This window comes from Triticum aestivum, chromosome 6B (assembly GCF_018294505.1).
Source record: "Triticum aestivum cultivar Chinese Spring chromosome 6B, IWGSC CS RefSeq v2.1, whole genome shotgun sequence".
In the NCBI taxonomy this organism is placed as follows: domain Eukaryota; kingdom Viridiplantae; phylum Streptophyta; class Magnoliopsida; order Poales; family Poaceae; genus Triticum; species Triticum aestivum.
In genome coordinates, this window is record NC_057810.1 from 596163276 (window position 1) to 596172926 (window position 9651).

General features: G+C 46.4%; 1 long non-coding RNA gene across 1 annotated transcript; it reads left to right on the top strand.

Moving 5' to 3' along the window:
* Positions 1 to 7673: 7673 nt before the first annotated feature.
* Positions 7674 to 8685, top strand: LOC123134529 (uncharacterized). Its single transcript, XR_006465659.1, has 3 exons — positions 7674 to 7709; positions 7875 to 7955; positions 8048 to 8685. It is a non-coding gene; the product is annotated as an uncharacterized lncRNA (long non-coding RNA).
* Positions 8686 to 9651: the final 966 nt, after the last annotated feature.

Here is a 9651-nt window from a genome sequence, read left to right on the forward strand (position 1 = left end):
GTACAGCTGCAGAGCAGGTGCTCCATAGCCTTCTTCAAGATGACAATGTCGAAGAGGTCGAGCTGCTTGAGTTGAGGGAGAAGAAGGGCGGGCGCGACATTAATCTGGGGAAGATAGCAGGAGCTGAAGCTAGCACGGCGCAGCGTTGTCATGAGGCAGAACACGGACGGTGGTAGAGAGCGACATCGTCCAGCTTCAAAGCTGAGCTTCTCGAGATGATCTAGGGCGGGGGATAAGAACCACTCGTCGAACTTGGGTTGGACCTTGCAGTTGGTAATGAACATGCGGATGTCAAGGCGTCTGGCTGGCCCTGGGTGCGATGAAAGGATCTTGGAGACTGCGGCCATGCATTTGCAATCCCCGTCGCAGAGCAGCTGTCGACGGTGAGGTTGAGGGGGACACAGTGCCAGAGGGGGCGCCACCGCTGGGAGAGCAGGGCAGTCCGCACGATAGATTTGGTGGGGAGGAGGCCGATGATGACGAGCAGCATGTCGTCGGGGAAGCTGCTGATGAAGTCCAGGCTCACCGGATGCGGTTTTGGCTCGAGCCACCTCCGCTTGTTGGCTGCCTCGCCGTCCATCTCAACCGGCGGCGACGCCGGTGTACACGTGTGCTGGTGTGTGTTGTACTATTGTGTGCTGGGTGTGCGCGAGTGCGTCCTTCTGTGCATGCCGCCGCACAGTGGTGAATTGTGTGCGAGTGCGTCCTTCGCGCGCAAGAAGTGTGTCCTCAATGAACCCTCAATTTACTAGCCTGCGGGGTGCTACCCTGAGTGGTTTCAACTTTGTTTACTTCACCGCGTGTCAGATGGGCCTCTAGTTTACTTATTTTCACCCACTGCCACATGGGCCAGCACACGAAGATACAGAACACGAGCTGACAAGGCAGCATGTGGATTGGTTGACTGGTCAACTAAACAATATACGGAGCTATACACTGACACAGTGAGCGTATAATCCGTCGGTATAGAGAGTTCGAGTGAGAGGGGAGGCCCGTGAGAGTTAGCAGAGAGATAGAAAGAGCTACTCCCTCCGTTTGATAATGTAGTTCCAACATTTTTTTTAAGTCAAACTTTTGAAACTTTGACCAAGTTTATAAAGAAATTACTTATATCTACAATACCAAAGATAAATGATAGTATGAAGTAAGTACATGTTGTGATGAATCTAATGATCGTTCCAGATGTAAATGTTTTTCTCCACATATACCTGGTCAAACTTTTCTGAGGTTTGACTTTTCAAAACATCCATATGCTTATGGACGTGACAGAGTCCCTAACTAGAGAGAGAGAGAGAGAGAGAGTGAAAAAAGTGTGTGTGCGTGTGTGAAACAGACATGGACAACACACGATAAAACTAGAGAAAAAGCGTGTGTGTCTTATGCAAACATATCACACATGAATCTTCGACAACGGAGGCAAGGTGAGGAGATAGTGTGTGATTGTTTGGAACTCAGAGAGCAAGACCCCTAGCACATGGCCAAGAGGGGTCTGACAAACAAGGGAGAGAGGTCGAGAGAGACGTACGGAAAAAATGCAGACATGGGGAGGAGAGAGTGTATGTTTGTCATAGAGAGATCCCCATGAGATCGTGATGGGACTACATGGGTGGGAGATTGAGTGACAAGGTATGTGCGCGATAGAAGATGCCCCGAGACATATCGAGATAGACGTATGGATGGAAGGAGACAATACGTGTGTTCCTAATGGCTAGTAAGAGATAATCATACTTAGGAGGGGGGAGTGCTTGCGCCTATGATGGAGCGAGGGATTATGGTACTTAGGGGGGGTGTCACATGGAGAGAGAACAAGGGCGGAGAGTGTTGGATGGGTCTATATGTATAGCGCGAGCGAGACATGTGTATGTGTGAACCAGGGAGATATAAGGTCAGTTTGGCTTGCGTCCTGAGCATCTTTTGCCTGGCCTGAGGTTGTGGCTGGATTTCATGCATGCTTGTTTGGTTGCTACCCTGTGAAAAAGAAAGCCCGCATGGCCTGGGTTCCCTTGCACTTTAATTAGCCTGGCTGGACTCCAGACACTGCAAGTAGCCTAGCCCAGGCGACCGATTTCGAACGCCTGGCCGTGCCTGGTCGTGCGGCCATGAGGCTAACAGCAACATGGATGGATATTAGCATTAAATAATTGCTGCATGGATTGATTGATGGGACGTTGATGCTTTTCCTGGCCCAGGCATGAACCAAACGCTTCAGCACCACACAAGCCTGGCCAAGCAGAAATATTTTAGATCTCACGTCCACACCAGGAAGTACTGGCCATCAAGGCATGAGGGTCAGGTCACGAACCAAACTGACCAATAAAGTTTGATAGAGATTTAGGAGCCCCGATAAGGCTGAGTGGTGCGTCAGATAGCTGAGAGGGGGAAGAGATATTCCATCCGCTCGATAATGCGGTGCATGTAAATTTTTTAGAAGTCAAACTTTGGAAACTTTGATCAGGTTTACGCAAATGTTATTTATATCTACAATACCAAAGATACATCATACAAAACTACATCTCATGGTGAATCTAATGGTATATGTTTGCCGTACTAGATGTAATTGTTTTTCTCCACGTACATGGTCAAACTTTGTGATGTTTGACTTTTCAATAAATATATATGCTATGGACCGAGCAGAGTGCCTAAGTTGAGACAGATCAAGTGCGTGTGAAGGAGAATGAGTAAGTGTGCAAAAATAGTATGTGTGTGAAAGACAAAGTGACAACAAACGACAAATTAGAGAGAGTGTGTGTTTTTTCGTTTCCTATGCGAACATATCACGCATGCATCTCCAAGATGGAAAAGCGAGGCGAGGAGATACACGAAGATAGCTAGTGTGTGATTGTTTGCAACGGAGAGAGACACCCCTGTAGCACATGTCCAATAGAGGTCTGGCCAACAAGGAACAAAGGTCGAGAGGGACACATGGATGGCATGGACGCATGGGGAGGGAAAGAGGGTGTGTTTGTGATAGAGAGATCCCCTCAACATCGTGAGGGGACTATATGGGTGGGAGATCGAGGGAGTGCGTGCGCGATAGAAAGATGCCCCGAGAGAAATCGAGATAGACCATGCACATGTTTGTGACGGAGACTAAGATTAGCTAGTCATATACATATAGGGGGGACTGCGTGTGCCTACAATTGAGTGAGAGACCATCATACTTGGCTAGCTAGGCATGAGATTGTGTGTGTGTGTGCGAGAGATGGAGAGAGAACGAGGGAGAGGGATAGAGTTTTAGATGGGCCTATCGAGTGCGAGTGAGATATGAATGTGTATGTGTGACCCAGGTGGATGGAGAGTTTGAGAGGGCGGGGAAGAGCTCCGAGATGACAGAGTGGTGCGTGAGAGAGTTACGGGCAAAGAGCCAAGGAGTTTGTGTGCGTACGATGAGTGCACCCAAGATATCTAGCTTGGAATAGCTAGAGTATCATACATAGTGTGCGAGAGAGACCTATAGATGGTGTATATATGCATGCGAACTAGAAAGACCCCCCCCCCCACACACACACAAAGAGAGAGAGAGAGAGAGATGGAGAGAAAGGGAGAGGGACCAACAAGGTTTTGTGTCGGATGCGTGCGACAGAATTGAAGATTGTCGGCGAGAGAGAGAGAGAGAGAGAGAGAGAGAGAGAGAGAGAGAACAGGAGTCCGGGAGAGGGGGAGGTCGCGTTTTTATGCATCAAAGACTGATATAAACCATGTTTCGATATAAACTTGCATTCAAATATTTAAATTGGAGAACATGTTGTCTGCAATCCACACATGAACGGATATATGCGTATATCAAACAAGTTCATTAATTTGACTTGAAACATGTTCATGGAGTATTATAATACTGTACAACATGCTACTTGATTGAGGTGTTCAATTTTGGATTTAGTTCACTATTTTGACCTACTGAACGAGCTATTTCATTGAATCGAGATATTTCATTTTGGGTTTGATTCGCGTTTTTGAGTGGGTCAACTATTTGTCATATAGTAAATCGCTAGCAATGAGCATGTAAAAACATATTACTCCCGAACATCATCTCTCCATCTAAAAAAGAAGTGGCAAGCTAATATTTCAAAATTTGATTCGAATTGACTTGGTAAGGTAGAGGTGGATGCTCGTTCTCCCAAAATTTGAACGAACCGTTAAACATCCTCTCTGCTCAGTGGAATTCACCCGAGCAAATAAATGGGAGACGCGAAATTACCATCCTATGTGGGACACGTATCGATTGGTCCATTGTACATCGAGGGTAGGTTCGTAACTTCATCCAAGAGCGCCTTCTCCTCGGCCGAAATGACATGTGCCAAATTTAAAACAAAACAGAGGCTAGCCAACTCACCTTGAGAAGGCTTCCCCGATTGGGGCCTCGTTGGCCATCTGATCTGCTCCTCCAACTCAGTTGCACCGTTGGATCTTTACTTGCGGTTAAATCATTTTTCACCTCGCTGTCATTTTACTGCCCAATGACAAGTGGGCTCGTCTCACGCTTGCAGTGGCTGGGTCAGCAGCGGGTCATTTTCGGCCGGGTGAGCCTTTCCTCGCACGCCCGGCGTCGCGCGTCCCGTGGCTTGCCTGGGGCTGGAGCGAGGAGCCCATTGGGCATGACCGCACCAACCCTAGCTCCCGATCCACAGCCACGCACTCCTCCCTCCTCCCTCTCACAGCCGCCACACCCCATTCCTCTCTGCCTCCTCCCTACTCCTTCCCGGATCCCTGCCACCGCCACACCCACTCGTCTCCTCCTCTCTCTTCTAGCTAACTCCTCCTTCTTGATCTCTGCGTCAGCCGCAGCACGAGAGGAGCAGCGGCAGCGGAGATGCTCCGATGGCGGCGTCGAGTTGCGAAGCGGCGGCGGCCGGGCACGAGTCGACAGAAGCAGGAGCGGCTACTCCAGGCCCCAATCTGGGGGGTTCGGTTCCAGGGCGCCGACAGCTTCTTTGTCTATGACGCGGGGCCGTGCTGTCGGGGGAAGCCTTGGATCCATGCAGGGGGGCTCCCCGGGGGGCGCAGAGGAGGGGGTTGGACGAGCGGGTGAGGATGCGTGAGGCCAGAAGGAGTTTGGGGTTGCCAGAGGAGCATAGGCCGCACGGGGGCTGGTCATCGCTAGAGCAGAGGGGAGGAGGTCGATGCAGGGGACGCCATGGATGGTCGGGCGCTGGCTCCTCCTTTCCCCATGCCACGGCTGCCTAGATCCGGTGATCCCCTCCCACTCCGGCATCCAGGTTGGTTGACTCGATATCTCAATCACACCATCGCCGCGCTGCACACCGTTGTCAAGGACCAAGCCGCCGTCGCCACAGTGTCCTCCTCCCCGGTGGCCGCGGGTGCCCTGCCCGCCAAGCTGCCCATTCTTATCTTTCTGGAGGCAATCTGGTAGTGCTGAGCGCACGGTGATGCTGTCACGGTATCCCCCTCCCCGGTGCTCTTAGATCCAGCAGTAACTCAATGCAGAAAAGCCGGTTGCGCTCGATCTGCTCGCCTCCTTCGCCTCATAGGCTCAGCAAGCAGCAACAACATTAGCTCTGTTTCTCCCACTCCCCTCCCCCCTCTCCCTCCTATAGATTTCTCTCTAATGGCAACTCCTATGGGTTCGGTGTATCTTAGCTTTTTTTTCTTTCTTCCAGCTGAAGCCTGCTCTCATTATGCCTGCCGCCTCTCTATGAGATCAGTAGGTTTGATCGCCTTGTCTGCAATTTGGCTGATTCTAGTTAGTATTCTTGTTCTTTATGGGAGATACAAGTTTGGATGTAGCTCACTGGCCAGGAGAACCTGCGATGCCAGCACACCAATCTAGATCTGCACGTGTTGAATATGCAAACAGTTATGTAGTATGTGCAGTTTACTTGCTCCGTTTTTACAGGGATTTTGGAATTTTCCATACATGCATGACCCAGATCCATTCTGTGATTTCCATTGTCTATTTACTGGTGACCCAAGTGTGTCTTATTTCCATCTTTCTTTGTCTTGATATAGCTGAAGGTCAACTGCTAGCCCATCCATGCAATTCACTAATTTAATTATGCCTGCTTGCTCGAAGACTATTTTATAGATGGCCGACATATTATCGTGGGAGGTGTTTAACTATTTTCTCTGGAATAAACTGAAAGCTGATTATTTTGAAAATGCATCACACCGCGCAGATTTATAATAATATTGTTACCCATCATCAGTTTTTGGCATATGCTTTTGAGTTATATATTGCCATGCCAAGTTGCCAACTAACTGATACATGGTTATCATTGAGGAACAATGTTGAGCAGTACAAGGTTACACCATCACAGTTCAAACACATCTTTTTTGGTTGATAGTTTTTGAGATAGCTTACTACTTATGCCCAATGGGAGTTTAATTGGGCATCTTTAATATTCTAAGAATCACACCGGCGCAGCACGCTTAGGTTGTTTCCAGATCTCATGTTTGTCTAAGTCACTAAGTTAACCCACAAGAATTTGTTTACTTTCTTGGCTATTGTGGTTAAAGGCATCCTTTTATTAGAGCTATATATAGTTTTTGGACATGTTCTAGTTTGGTTATTTTTTTATGGATTTTGAATATGTTTCAATTTGATCACTTTTGAGACTTAGTTAGAACAGATAATTTTTGTTTCTTTACCATATAGTTCCTAATCAGAAAAGCCTCATCTGTAGGTTGAGGGCATTGGCGTGAAGGTGTCGTGAATTATCTGCAAGGGCATTGTTGTGACGTGCTCCTCCATGTCTCCCGCGAGTTCTTGGTGTGGCGATCATGGCTCCAGAGAGCATAAAATGTATGCATTGGAGGTGGTAGCATTGCTAAAGATCTACATATTGTAGCAGTAGTTTTTACTGTGAAACATAAGCTCTTTTTACAGTGCAATTATTAAATTGTAGTAGTAGTTTTTCTTGCAGCTTGTGGTAGTAGTTTTTCTTGTCAAAATCGGTCCTTTCTCTGTACTTGTTGATCTTTTTAGTTTGAATTTTCCAGCCAATTCAGGATTTTTGTTTTGCAACATTATGGATGATGCATGTCTTTTATATTGGCTTGGATTGCAAGCTCTTCTTTACATTGGTGACACGTATGACCTACAGCGTTGAATCAGTTGTATTTTTGGTTGAATTTCAAATCAAAAGTCTTGAATTACAGTTCAGTTCTTTCTACTTAGCTTGGCAATCAGTTAACTATCCAAGTACAGCTTACTGAATGACATGTGTTGTCATGAATGAAAGCTGGTCCAGTCCAACTTGTCATTTTTTTATTGGGTCTAAAATTTGACTGAACCTGAACTGAAGTTTAGCTCAGCCTCATTTGACAAACAGATATACACACAACGCAGAATATATATACGTTCTTGAATGATATACTATATATACACCTTCATCCACACTATCTGATTACCAGTGCTTTTTGTTGTTGTCAGCGACATCATGGGTGCCGGTGGCAGAATGACGGAGGAGCGGGAGAAGCAGGAGCTGCTCGGACGCACTATTGCCAGTGAGATCTTCCAGCATGCGACGACGGACAAGCCGACATTCACGCTGGCCCAGATCAAGGAGGCAATCCCTCCTCACTGCTTCCAGTGCTCGTTGATCAAGTCCTTCTCCTATGTGGTCTATGACCTCGTCATCAGCGCGTCCCTCCTATACGCCGCGTTGGTCTGGATCCCAGCACTCTTGAGCATGCAACAGCTGGGTGCCTGTCCTCTCTACTGGGTGCCTCATTTTGATTTTCTTACCTTGGTGGGTTTGTATTCAGAAAATTAATTTGCCTATTTTTGCTTTTTAATCTGTGTTGGGAGAAAGATGTTCCTCTTTGTTGAGAAAATGTTTATTGTATGGACCATACAAGGTTCTTTCTCCAAATGTTATTGTGTGGTGCAACTATGATCTGTTTTCCTTGTGTAGAGGGCTTCGACGAGGCAGACAGGTGGCGGGCGGCAACAATAGGGGTTGGCGGATGCTCCGAGACCAATAGCCTACTTAGTGGTATGCCTCCCTGTTCATTTTTTGGTGTTTCCTCAAGATTGGTGTCGTGCAGTTCTGAGTTCTTTTGTGTGCGTGTGTGTTGTGTGATGCAGATGGGAAGGAGGATCCGACAAGTTAGCCCCCACAATTGTGTTGTTGGAGAACTTCTGCGAGCTTAGTAAAATAATGAATCTTCATCTCTGATGTTTTCTTTCGAAAATGGAGCGCGGAGCGCAGGAGCAAGGAGCTGGTCGAGTGTAGTGAACAAGCAATCAACGCGGCACATTTGGAAGTTGTGAGAGCTGTGAATGGCACCGGTCTTTTCATACTAATGAGCAGGAGCACCGGCCACATTACTCTTCATGCCACTCTGAGCAGTCGGCTGCTGCTTGAGATTGATTTCCACGTTCAAGGGAAGGGAGACCGGATTGAGTTCCTGTATATGCAAGAAGAAGGGGCATTGTCGTGGTTGTTGCTGAAGGTGTTGGTCAGGAGCTGATTACCGGGACTGATGACAAGAACAAAGAGCAAGATGAGTATGTCAACATGTTGTTCCTTAACGTTGGCCTTCTTCTATAAAGTTCACATGCAACTCTCCTCCATGGTTAGAAAAAACTAATTTAAACGTTTTGTTTCTTTGATGGTTACTCATTTCTCTTACCATTGTTGTATCAAAACAATTGTATTTTCGCTGATGGCCACTTGGGCTCATTTTCGAAGAGAATGAGATGTGGAATAAACTACTCTGAAATGGTTGGTTCCCTTCAAACAATTTATTAGCTAATTAATTTTGGCTGCTTTTGCACATGATACAACTGTGTTCTGTTGTTGCCATCTTGCATTTCATGTGAGCTTAAATAAACAATCAATTAAACTTTTACTAAGTTCTTACCGTATGTATTTGCTCAAATAGTTACTGAAAAAATGCAAATATTTTTAGCAAGTACATGGTTTTAAATGGGACTCGGTGCCATTTAGCATAATGGGCAGTGTTATACAAATATAATTTTTTGGTGCAAGGTTGTACATTTTTTTCAAACTTGGATTTCACAATGTGAAAGACATTTTCAAAAGAGTGTGGTTTAATATATGGGCTTTCTACAACGAGTATTGAAGTCCTTGCAAATTGAAACTATTTTCATCGACAACATGGCTTTGGCGGGTCTCTACGCCATTCGGCGCAACGGCTGAGAAATTGCATCGGTCGGCGGCTGAGGAAACGCCTTTGTCACCTAGCTGAGGAACCGGGAAAGAAAGGAAGGGGATAGACAGTCTCCGCTGGATCCGCCCCCTGCCGCTTCATATTCAGCACCTCACGGGCCACAAACATCGCTCTACGTGGGCTGGGCTAAATAACATATGGGCTATCCTAATACCTCTTGATCCCTATATCTCTGTATATGCACAACAAAGACATGTTTTTTTCTTAGGTTTCTTATCTTATTCCCTCTTTTTTGCAGGAAAAAGATGCACGGCCAGGTTTCTCATCATGACAACCATGTTTTCAAACTTGCTAAAACAATACAACCATGCCAACTTTACTCCCTCATCATAGTGGCCATATTTTCAAACTGAACATATTCATATTATGCAAAGTTTTCCTTTTCCCAAACTATTATTTAACAACGTAATAAACTTGTTGAAAAAATAGCATGATTTAGTTGAAGGTTCTTGCAGCATGAAACTATTTTCATCGACAACATGTCTTCAGCAGGTC